Source organism: Aquarana catesbeiana, linkage group LG03 (assembly GCF_042186555.1).
Source record: "Aquarana catesbeiana isolate 2022-GZ linkage group LG03, ASM4218655v1, whole genome shotgun sequence".
In the NCBI taxonomy this organism is placed as follows: domain Eukaryota; kingdom Metazoa; phylum Chordata; class Amphibia; order Anura; family Ranidae; genus Aquarana; species Aquarana catesbeiana.
This window is the reverse complement of record NC_133326.1, coordinates 649,697,600-649,706,972: the sequence shown is the minus strand read 5'-3', so window position 1 is coordinate 649,706,972 and position 9,373 is coordinate 649,697,600. Positions and strand designations below refer to the sequence as shown.

At 42.6% G+C, this 9,373-nt stretch overlaps 1 long non-coding RNA gene across 1 annotated transcript in view; it reads right to left on the bottom strand.

Moving 5' to 3' along the window:
- Positions 1-5,090: 5,090 nt before the first annotated feature.
- The window catches only part of LOC141133322 (uncharacterized), a 38,243-nt gene continuing 33,960 nt past the window's right edge, over positions 5,091-9,373 (bottom strand). The window contains exon 3 of the long non-coding RNA XR_012243048.1: positions 5,091-8,955. This is a non-coding gene — a long non-coding RNA (uncharacterized lncRNA). The remainder of the gene's footprint in view (positions 8,956-9,373) is intronic.

The window sequence follows — 9,373 nt, the reverse complement described above, 5'->3', positions numbered from 1 at the left end:
TTTTGACGTCAAATTTCAATTTAGTTTTAGTCATACTCTTTTGACTAAAATGCCATTTTAGTTTTAGTCACGTTTTATTCATCTCAATTGTTTTAGTTTTAGTCATATTTTAGCCGACTAACCTAGTTCTAATTTAGTCGACGAAAATGTTTGTTTGAGAAATTAACACTGGTGAGTACCGATAAGTGAAATGACTGTAAGCAATCTGTGTATATACAAGTCAACATACATCCATCACCAAAGACTAAAGCCGGCCATAGATGGTTCGAATCTCAGTCGGTTCAGCAAGAAGCAGCCGGGATTCGAACCATGTGTGGGCAGGCTGAATGTACCCAAGTTGGTTGACCCATCAACTTGGGTACAACCAGCCTGTTGGATTTTACATGTGATTATTGTTAGCGGACATTAAAGCCACTAGCAATAATTGCTGTGTTCTGAACATGGTCAGAAGGAAAAGAAAAGAAAAGAAAATCGCTCTGTCTATAGACGGCCTTAGGCTGGCTATAGATTATACTTTTGGTTGATCGAAAAAAAAAAAAAAAAAAAGGATTCTCTCATCCACACAAGCGAGGCAGATGGAGGAATCCTCCCCATTGAGTTACTGTATTTTTTTGCCGATCGTTAGGGCCCTTTCACATTTGCTTTCCGATCAGGTCCGCCTGTCAGTTTTTCAGGCAGACCTGATCGGACGCTCCATTCACCTCTATGGAGCGGTCGGATGTCAGCGGTGACATGTCCGCTGACACCCGCTGATATCAAATCGGATCCTCTCTGCAAAATCCAGATGGATGGAGACCCTATTTTTCCATCCGTCTGGCTTTATGTATTTCTTCCAGATCTGTGCGGTTATCCAGTGTCAGACCTTTCTTCTGTGTAGGAGTTTCCTGTAATAAAGACCGCTCACCGCTGCTCTCTCTACTTGTGCGGGGGGGCTAATCTTGTCCCCTCCTGTAGTTTTCTGCAGGCAGCCTTTAGTGGGTGGAGCCTGCTGGGCCCCTCCCACAGTTCTGCTCTCTGCACAGATAAAGTCAGGGCTTAATTCTCCGTATATGAGGCAAAAGACATCTAATATGTTTTTTGTTTTGTTTCTTTCTGATTTTGGGACAGCCTATTGCATGTATTGAAATGTACAGTGTAATATGTAATGATTCATTTTTGTTTTGTTTATACACATATTAGATGTCTTTTGTCACATATAGGAGAATAAAGCCCCGAGGAAGCGGTGACCACCGCAAAATATGTTGGCTTTTTCTGCACTATATATGTGATATGATACTTGATACTTATGTGATGTGTCTTTTATGTGTATTTGGGTGGCTTTTTGCCCTTCTGTGTTCTCTTTTTTACTAATAGTATATGTATTAATGAATAATTTTGACTGATATATTTATGGTTAATTTTCACCTTTGGAACTACCATTTAAAAGCCCATTTTCTATTTATACCGTCTCTCTATAACATTTATCGGGCTGGTGCTCTCTAATGCCGCGTACACACGAGCGGACTTGCCAACGGGCTAAACTCTGCATTTCCGAAGGAAAGATTTAGAACATGTTCTATATCTGAGTCCGTCGGAAATGCCGACAGAAAAAGTCCGATGGGGCATACACACGGTCGGAAAATGTCCGACCAAAGGCTCCCATCTGACTTTTTCTGTCGGGAAGTCCGGCTGTGTGTACGCGGCATAAGGTGTGGTTTGTGTGCCCTCCATATTAGGCCCTCACAGTTTATAACTTTAACACATTCAGATGAAAGTTTAGGTGCCCAGAGTTCCGCTTCAAGGCTACAAAATGCTAAAAACTAAAAGCAGATAAAAAGAAGTCTTTGGGATTAATATAAAAGAGAACAGCTGTGTGATTATTTGTAAAAGAATCTTAATAAAGTGAAACCCAGCTTGCCAAACTGTTTTCGGACAAGACATGGGAAAAAATCTACTGTTTTTTTTATATGAATGAAAGTGATTCTGTCACTTTCCCTCATCGGAGTTCATACTAGCCCACCCACTGAACCACATATATTCACCTTTGTCACACTCTCCTGCCATTCCACAGTACTGTCAGAGCCACTGGGTATAGGGGATCATGTGATGTCCCCCAAAATACAGTGAGCAGCCCGGAGCGGTCAGTCACCTGGCCTGAACACTATTAGGTGAGGGTTGGTTTGACATCATCGACCCCCCGAGAAAGGTCCAACACCATCTGACATAGAGCTATCGAATATTCATCACATGCCTGGCGAAGGGGTCCTGCATGGCTCCAAAACGTTGCACTTTGTTCTCTTTAAATGATGTGATCATTCTTCCATAAATCTTTTGGACGATGTTAGATGGTCTGTGGTGTGCTAGCAAATATATGCATATATGCATTGACTAGTAAAAGATTCTGTCACTTTGTCCTAAAAAGGGGAAGGGTATTAAAGGAGAATCCCAGCCTGAGCTTTTTAGGCTGGGCTTCTCCTATGGGTCACAGGAGTGCAATTCGTTTTGCACTCCTGTGACCTGTTTTCAGCAGAGAGTGGTCTGAAGTCCGCTGTCCGCTGACCTCACTGCCATCAGTCGAGGCAACACATCATCCCAACTTCCGAAGACTGCATCCGCCAGCTGCCTGGACTGATGGCAGTCTCAGCCTAGCCTCCCAGCGAGCCGCTGAGATGCTGAGACGGCCACTCTCGTCCCTCCACAGCTCAGCGCTCCCGTGAGCATGGAGGAGCAGAGCAGGAGAGATGCTGACTGACAGTCAGCAGCTCTCCACTTGGGGAGGAGTGAGAACCGAGCCATCCGCAATGTTCGGTGGCTCGGTTCTCAGTGCAGAGATGCCGGGGGGACAGCTGCATCCTCGGTCTGATGCTGCATCCACCTAGGTAAGTATGAATATAAGAAAAAATAAAAAAACATACTTCTCTTTTAAGTATATTAATGGGGAGATCCGCTTAAAAAAAAAAAATTAAAAGTCAACAGCTACAAATACTGCAGCTGCTGACTTTTAATAGTTGGACACTTACCTGTCCCGGGGTCCAGCGATGCAGGGGAACGAAGCCCCACTCGTCTCCCCCTCCTCTCTGTGGGGCCGGCATTGTCACTGTGGGTGCCCGGGCACGCACTGCGCATGCGCGAGCCACACGGCGCACTGTGACTGCCAAATCATCTGGGACCTATGACATGTCCCAAATGATTGCCGAGAGGGAGGGGGGAGAGGTGAACTGACTTCTGGCTCCGCAGAGCCCCGGGAGGAAGTGGGAGCGGAAACCCTCTTTTTAAACCCCCCCCAGACAAACAAACAAATGACATGCCAAATGTGGCATGTCAGGGGGTCACCTTCCCTTAAAGCGACAGTTCATGGGTGGAATTCTGCTTTGGGCTGTATTAAGGGGAAGGGTATTAAGTATATTAAGGGGAAGGGTATTAAGTATATTAGACTTCCTGGCCCGTTCACCATTTTTATTTGTAGCAGTAGTTTGTCCATTTTGTCCATTGCAATGAGCAAGTGGCAAAAGATATGGGACAGTGGATGGAAGATCCAAATGATCACACCTAAAGCATATATAAACAGAACAAAAATGTGGTGGCAGCATTTGTACAGTTAATAATGTATAAGACTAAGTGCTGCATAGAAGGAACCAATGTGCTTGAGTTGTTAGAACAATATTCTTAACAGGAATGGAGCCCCTCAAAATATCCTGACTCACGAGTTATCGGGGAGAGTAGGCACATCCCCATCACCTGAGGTCCAAGCAGTGTCACGTGTGTAAGCCTATAGAAATATTGATTTTCAGAAGATCTCTATTTGCACAGGAACTTCTATGTCATCACTGTCATTATTAGGATTATTTGTAAACAAATCCTTTTAAGAGTTTTCTGAATGACATCTAATGTCAAGGTCCATAAATCTTACAGTTATTTGTCAAAGTTCTGTTCGCTCTTTGAAAGACATAGCTTGGGGTGACATTCCAGTAAACTAGCCCTTGCATCTCAAGCAAGGACTATTTAGGAGGCTGAATTCAAAATTTGGTAACAGCTGCTCCATAAATTCATAATCAGCATACCTTCAGCTGATTTCCATTCACGACTCACTGTCACACAATGTCGACGTCTTGGTAGGAAGCAGACCAATCTCTTTCCTTGAAGATCTAGCCTAGTGGCAGCAGAGACTTTAATTATCAGATCAAAAACTTGTGTAAGCTAAAATTCCTGAAATATTGAACCTTAGTTTTCAATTTAGTCCCAAGTACCTATATAGAAATTAATTTCAAGTGTTAGAAAGAGGTCATTGGGTCTTTTAAGGTGCTTGCATTATTACTAAAGACTCAAAAAGATAGAATTATCTGATATTTCTTCAAAATTGTGTTAAAATGTGGATTCTGAGAGACGGTTCACACAGGGGCGACTTGTCAGGCGACATAGCTGCCTGACAAGTCGCGTCCCGTTCTGTACAATGGAACTGTTCTAATAAGCTCCGACTTAGAAAAAGGTTCCTGTACTACTTTTGGGGCGACTTCAGGCAACTTGCATTGATTTCTATACAGAAGTCATTTTGCAAGTCGCCGCTGAAGTTGTGTGCAGGTCGCCTCATAGAGTTGGCCTGCAAGTCGTGTTGCCCCTGTGTGAACCGGCTCTGAATGGCTATCCTACTCTAGCCATAGGAATACTCTGGTCTGATTTTGATTGATTACCAATGGTCCCTACTTTCTTCCCATTGGGAGCCACAGCTTGGAAGTGAAATGGGAGAGGAAGGGGTTTGTTTTGGGTTGTTTTACTGTATATGCTTTTATCTTTAGTTTTATGGGGGTTTTTTTGATGATGCATTATTTGCACTATTTTGCTATGTCTGAATGCACCTTGACGGAGCCCTCTGAGTGTACCTACCATGAAGAACTTTTAGTTTATGACCCTGCGTAGTCAACTTAGAGACCAAGTTTTTATTTTGCTTTTTATGGCTTCTCACCTATTATTTAGATTATTGTAATCTTGGGGTCTCCTAGCCAACTATTGTACCTTGTCTAGGTCTTTGTGTAATTTTTGTGTAATTTGTTTTGTATATTTTTTTACAAAAGCAATAAAAAGAAATTTATTCAAAAAAAACTTTTTGTTAAAATGTACATATATTCACTATCCTAGCAGACATATATCACAAATTAAAATGGAAACAATTCCCTCCTTGGAAAGACTACCCCATATATAGCCAGCCCAGCACATTACTAACAAAACGTGTGTCAAATAGTCAGGAGGTACATTTTGCTTGGCTTCAATGGAAGTCATTTTTCTCAATGCATTTCACATATCAAGCCTTATCAGGTGACTAAAAAGAGAAACTTTGTCAATATTCCTGCCGTCCATCCAAACCACAAACTAAATAGATAGATCTGAGTTTCTCTTGTATCCCAAACATGTCCCCATGCAGGAGGGGAGAAAGCAAACCCTCTGAGATATCTTAGTAGAGGCTGTGAGTAGCGTCCATGTGTGTCATACAAGCCCTATCAATTTTTAGCCTTCAGTTAACCTATCCCAAGGCTTCATCTGTGACATTGTTAAATTGAATCATTATATATATACTGTATACTCTAGTCATTGGTTTTATATTCAACTTCGCTCATTGAGATCTATTTATCCAATATGTCAAGGATCTGAGATAACCAGAGTGGACCCATGCACAATAATACTGTCAGACTTCTGCAGCTCCCCGCACGCAATAGGGGAGGGAAATGACCACCCTGTTTCACAATTGTCCTGAATTGTCCTGATCCGTGACCTTGATTCACCATTGGATAACATTTTTTTAGTGCTCAGCGAAGTTCAGTTGTTTCCTAGGGTCTCTAGTTAATTATCATAAACTCTATCAAACTACGTTAAATCTCAGTGACTGAGTTACTTAATCACTAAAGTCCCTGAGTCAAACTCAAGAACACCCCATACAAGGAAGGATTTATTCAGCTGTGTCCATAATTTAACATTGCCGGATCCCTAGTCATAACATTACATGAAAATGTAGAAGCTTCAGTATAAAATCTTCTTGGTGTTTGCTCTGCCTCTACTACTGGACACTAAAAACCTACAGCTGACTACGGCGATCACTTTGCACTGGCTGTACAGGCATGATCCATATTGGAGCATGGTCTTTCACAAGACAGATTTTCCTGCAAACATGCACATTTGTTCCAGGTGTATATGCTTGTATGGATTCTGAAGGAGGTAGGATTAGATCTTGAGCTCTGGATTATCTTGGTGGAAAACAACAGTAGTGCTCTGTAAATTCTAACCTACTTTGTACCACCAACAACAAAATACTTTATTTGAAAAGTGACACAACCAATGGGTGTGTATATGTACATATGTGGCACATAGTAAAATAGTGACGGTCCTGATCTCCTAGAGTGCTGACTGTAGCCTACCACCTGGTGCTTCTGAAGGCTGGGAAAAAGGACAGCAGTACAGTGGAAATATACAGTATGTACAGTATGAGTGCCCAACCAAGTTTTGTTAAGCAGACCGTGCTCAATTGCTTAGATTTTGAACTCCCTCTAGGTGCTCCATGTATTGGTTTGCATGAGGTGTCAGCCAAAGAACATTTGGTCCTCAAATAAAGAGCTGTCCAAGGCCAGGACAAGAACAACAGTAGTAGTGTGGACGAAAAACTATTTAAGCAGGACTGTGATTCTGAGAATGTCAACTCTTTAAAAGAGTTTGGCTTATTTCTGTATCAGTGGAAAGAGTAGAATTGCTGGGAAGTACATTAAAATTGTTAGGCATAGCACCTTTAGGTTGGACACGAGGACCCAGTGGTGGAGCCAAAGAGCAAGGTTTGCAAGGGCATACTTTTGCATACCAGAGAAAGTTCCTGCTAGGAACTACCGTGTAAGTAAACAGAGTTGCCCTTAGTAAAGTTCATGTTTGTTGTCATGAGAGTGTATTGCCTGATCTGTGTATCTCACCACTCATGTACCAAGTAAAGTGCTCTTGTTCTGCATTTCACTTATTTGTAATTTTATGGATATTTTTCAGGCTCCAGCCAATGCTCTTCGGTTTTCTTTTTCAATAGTATTCTTTATAGTGGTAAAAGTATTTTATGGGTAAACTGACTAGCCTCCTGTCCTGGAAGGAGAGATTTATAGATTTTTGCCAGAGGTAGGATGAACCTATACTCCAGCATACAAAGGTTCCACTCATGGCCTAGCACAAGTAAGAAGTAACAAGCTGTAGTCAAACTCAAAAACTGGTTCAAGTTTGTGCTGGACCTAAGGAAAAGATGACATGCTGACAGGTCATAATCAATACAAATGAGTGCTGGAAACACCTGTTGTGCTGAGACTCCATGTGCAAAAGGCATAAACCAGCTCTGGGAGAAAGTGCCGATAACAGCTCCTCTTGCAAGAGGCCATCCCACCTGCCACATGTAAACACTTTAAAGACAGACTGCTACAGAAACCTTTGTCACCCTTGGTAACCACTTGTGTCATTACACTGTATTAACTCTTGTACTGCTGTCTTCATACCCCAATGTGCTTAGCTGACCCACGCTTTAAACTATGTGTGCTGGTTACTTGCATTACACCCCTGGGTAACTTCAGACTAGGCAAGGACAAAGTTTCAAAATCTTTACTGGAGACTCTCAGCATAACAGTTCCAAAACAAAGTGCACAGACTTTTCCCTAAACTAATCCCTAACTCAGGCTTGTGGCTGCCCCAGTGTACCAGCACAGGCAAGAGTCCATGCAAAGCACAGGCCACAGTGGCAGTACTCCAGAACTGGTGTTCTTCAGGAAGGACTGCAGGTCCCGGCAATCCCCCTACATGATAAATATGACCGCAGGCAAACTTGTTCTCTGAGGTGGGCTGCTCCCCCTTCTCTCTTCTCTGTAAGCAGCTGAAGATTACATGCTACGGCTTGTCTGTGTCTTTCCTTCCCATGCCAATTGTCTGTACCTGGGCAGAGCCCTCCCCCCTTTTATTATCAGCAGAGGGAAAAAGACAGAGCTCAGCAAAAAGTGCGGGAAACCAGGGTAACTGTTTCCCTTCCGGCTGGGGCAGCAGCTGTCTCACTAACCAATATTTCAACCTGCTTTCAAACCACCTGCTTAGATACTGAGTTGCAAGGAATGACCATTCTAGAGAATTAATTTAGGCCCTACTTTGGATCACAACGGTTGCTTGGGGAGAGAGCCTGGTTAGCAATTGTCACAGCAAGCAAAATGATTATTGTTGTGAGTGGCCTTATTTAGATGGATCTAAAGCTCTAGGGAAAGAAGCATGGGGTTATTATTGGGAGGGGGCCACTTTGTGGAAGTCTTATTTCATCATAGGCCATTACTGGAGGCCCATAAAGAGCACATGTGTAGGACATAAGGAAAAGGGGCATTTGGCAGAAGTGGTATCATACAAAATAATCACTAATCCAGAAAAAGCCAGCAGGACAATAATTCATCCTATTGAGACCTGGCTGCATAAATGTCCCAGGTCATGACTAAGTAGGTTAATGGAGCCAGGATTATGATGAAAGCCCTACAGCATGCATGTTTAAAGCCCAACTCTGGGTACTGCCCCCCGTGCTCCCCCTCCCTGTTTGTGTGTTTATAGTTACGTTTTTTAGATGCCCATAGGCTGGTCATGTGATGCCACAGTGTCCTCTTCTTCTTAAACTTCTTCTCCTTTTTTTGCCCTGAAAGCTTTATATCTGCAGTGCAAGATCTTATGCGCTACTCGTCTACTAGTCTCAAAAGATTTGGAATGAGATATGATGATGTCATTACTTTTCTTTTTGCTGGAAGCTATGACATGAGAAAACAAAGCCCTGACTCTAGCAAGATGGCCACCTCTACACAGAGGCACAAAGCAGAACAAGGCATGGTAAGGCAGTAAAAGTGGAACGAACAGTTTCTGGGAGACCGCAGACAATGCTGAAGACTAGTCCTTTCCCTCCGTCTGACTTGTTTTGGGTACAGCTTCCAGGGTTCAGTTCGACATCTTCTGGGGGATACATAAAAAAATGTCCATAGAGTTTGACTTTAAAGCTAAATTTCAGACAAAACGTGGCATATGTTAACTGTCATGTTTGGTGAGTGATTAGATAATAAAGGAGTAGCAACAAACCGATATGTCATAAACTCGACTCTCCTCTGCTGTCAGCATGTTCCCTATTAGCACATGTGCATGCAGCAGAGCCTGTTGGCTCCTAGTGCTGCTTCCCATACTAAGTAAGGGATGGCAGAGGATGATTGCAAGACAGCTTTGGGTACTTACATTACCTGGATAATAAATATATTTTATATTTAAACAGATTCACGCTTGCATTTAATAGTACCTTTTATATCTGCTTGGAGTTCAGCTTAAAAAAAAACAGGTTAGCAATGGCAGATTTCATATTTCTCTTCTGACAGTTTCCCTT